At 32.5% G+C, this 3,239-nt stretch overlaps 1 long non-coding RNA gene across 1 annotated transcript; it reads right to left on the bottom strand.

Moving 5' to 3' along the window:
- Positions 1-284: 284 nt before the first annotated feature.
- LOC145045573 (uncharacterized) lies at positions 285-1,779 on the bottom strand. Its single transcript, XR_013681852.1, has 3 exons — positions 1,668-1,779; positions 982-1,069; positions 285-468 (listed from the first exon to the last, which is right to left on the bottom strand). It is a non-coding gene; the product is annotated as an uncharacterized LOC145045573 (long non-coding RNA).
- Positions 1,780-3,239: the final 1,460 nt, after the last annotated feature.

Here is a 3,239-nt window from a genome sequence, read left to right as displayed (position 1 = left end):
TGCTCTGAAAAATTTGGAGTAACATAACACGTAAGAATATAAGGATTTATCATTACCCAACACCCCACTTAAGTCTTTCCTATGGTTTGTATCCATATACGGACAATAAATTTGTTCATATATTGAACTTCCAACAGTTTAAGTCTAAATACCAATTCGTGGTATTTAGTTCGCTTAAACCAGTGCTCTGATACCATAATTGTAAGACCCCATTCACTAAAATTACCATAAAGCCAAACATGCTACATGCATATTCATAATTATAATTCACACTAGTGGTCTAAATACAAAAGCATGGATACAAACCAACTAAAAGGGTTTTTACAAAGTTTCATAACTAGTTGTATAAATACATAACTACCCAGGAATTTATAATCCATATACATATATGTATACCAAGTAAAAACGTAGTAGTGTCAACTACTCTAAGTCCTCCAACAAAGCCTGTTTACTCTGGATGCTTATCACCTGAAATAGTTAAACACTAAAAGGGATAAGTGGGCGTCACTTAGTGAGTTCAAAAATAGATACAATATAACGCTATGCCATATACATAACAATATGACAGGAACAAAAAGAAACAAAGGACAACAAAGGCTTATATGTGTATCAAATAAAGGACTTTCCAAATCAATAAACGGTTAGATTCAAGGGATTACAATAATTAAGACACAATAATTTAGGATCATAAGCATCATAAATTCCAGCCCAAGAGGCACATAAAACACAATCCCTTTTAATCATGTTGCTAGAATATATAGGCTTTCAGCCCTACCTAGCCCGAAGCCAATACCAAAGTGATACGAGTCATGCTCTACATGGTCAAAGGCACAAAGCCAATACCAAAGTGATACGAGTCATGCTCTACATGGCCAAAGGCATCAAAATCAATATCAAGTAATAACCACTTAGATCAATAACACAAGAAAGCACATTGCACATATAACACATAACATACAATTGTCCCTATATTGAACTCACTGTGCTGTAACCGAATGTTGCGATAAAATTCCTCTTTTTCTGATGAAATTACACCATCCTCAGGCCTCTAAAACCTTCAATTATACCCCTGGAGTTCATATTTCAAATTTCATAAGCAATTACTCAACTACTCTCATGTTATGTTGTTTTCAATTTAGAAATTTTAGTTTTTGTTCTTTGTATAGCTGTCACTTGCAGATCTGTTTTACCCTTATTAAATGTCAAAATAACTAATAAATTATACATATTAACAAAATAGACTCTTATATCTTTCTAATGCCACTGACCTCACATTTTTATGATTTTTCTATAATTTTTGGTGATTTTTACAAAAACAGGACAATTATACCCTTTATAATTTCATTTTACCCTTTACATGATCAAACCTCATGATCAATATCACCAAGTTCTTCTTTTACAATGATAACACTGAATATTTTAGTAATCCATTCTAATTCAAGTATAAACCATGGGTTTCATTATTAATTTTCACTAATTACTCTTAAACCATATGATTAATTCTCAAGTTTACATGTAGTTACTTGATTTCCATTTAAGATTATAGGTTAATAACATAAACTCATGCCTAATTTCATTAAATCAGTGGTAAACCCACTTTGATCAAACCCTAATCTCTTAATAACTCACTAATTACAAGGGTTAATCCAAAAATTAAGAGTTCATACCTTGATTACTAGACTTGATACTTCAAGAACACTCAAAATCTTGATTTAATCTTCAAAACTTGATCAAGATTGATCATGTATGTGAAAATCTCCCATAGGGATGGTGACGAACTGAAAATGGCAGGAAAATGACTCAAAATCGTGTTTCAATGGGTAAAAACCCGAGTTGGGTCGGGTTTGACCCGGTTTGGGTACCCGTTTTACCCCTAAACACTAAAAATTGCATAACTTTTCGCTCGAAACTCCGTTTTCGATGAGGTTTTCGCCTGTACGTTTCTAACGAGATAATTTACAACTTCCAATAAAAATATCCCAGAAAAGATCTTCCAATAAAATCAGATTTAATTATTTTCAACTTAGACGTTATACTTTCGTTAATTCCGATAGTTGACTTTTTGATCGGAATCACATAAGACTTCCCTATCACCTCTAATACATTCCAAATGATTCTAAACTTAGTTTAACTTCAAATATTATAAACCTATTTCGTTAGAAATCAACGCTTAAAACCATACCGAAAATAATATATATATATATATATATATATATATATATATATATATATATATATATATATATATATTAAATGCTTACAATTCTATTTTACTATAACTACCTACTTTAAACGTTTAAAACAACATATAATATATATAATAATATTCATTTTTAAACTAACAATCATATGAAACATGATAATTAAACAAGGTTACTGAAGTGTATGTTACACTCTGGCTTACTCATGTAAACATACTCAGCCAACTTTTCATTCAGGAAAGCGATTTTGACATCCATTTGCAATATTTCATAATCATGAAATGCAACAATGATTAGAATAACCCTTATAGACTTAATATCCACTACTTGTGACAAGGTGGCATCATAGTGAACTCCCGGAGTTCGAGTAAAGCCCTTCGCAAGCAGTCGTGCCTTATAAGTGTGTATATTCCCATCCATGTCAGTCTTTTTCTTGAAGATCTATTTTCACCCAACTGTCTTACAACCATGTACATTGTTAAGCGAGTTCCAAACTTGTGTGTCATACACGCACTGAACCTCTTTGTCTAATGCCTCTTTCCACTTTTCAGACTCTTGGCCCGCCATGGATTCCTTGTAGTTGTTAGTTTCATCCAAATTTATCAGTGTACTATCACTGATAAACGTGTCACCTTCAGTTATTATAAGAAAACTGTATAACTATTGGGTTTTAAGCACTATAACACTCCTATGATGCACATGCAACCCTATATGCTTTGGATCCATGTTTTCTCTAATTATACATGCATTTTCAATTTTCCAAAGCATACATCCTAACTAGCATATAATAGAGGATTTTCAATATAAAACTCATAGTTTGATGAATACTTCTTATGTAGTTTGAGGTTCTTGGCCTTTGAAAACATTAGCACCACAAGTGTCATGCCTCGAATGTGTCACAGACACCAAATGCAAGAGGATGCTTGAGAGAATAGGCTAGTTAGCTCAAAATCGATTATCAGTCTCTTAGAATGATGGGGCAACCGATTTTAGCTCTAGGGGATTGCATTTATAGTGTAACTAATGCTAGGGTTACAA

This window comes from Lactuca saligna, chromosome 5 (genome assembly GCF_052625555.1).
Source record: "Lactuca saligna cultivar CGN05327 chromosome 5, ASM5262555v1, whole genome shotgun sequence".
NCBI lineage: Eukaryota > Viridiplantae > Streptophyta > Magnoliopsida > Asterales > Asteraceae > Lactuca > Lactuca saligna.
Note: the sequence above shows the minus strand (reverse complement) of the source record. Positions and strands in the feature narration are given on the sequence as shown.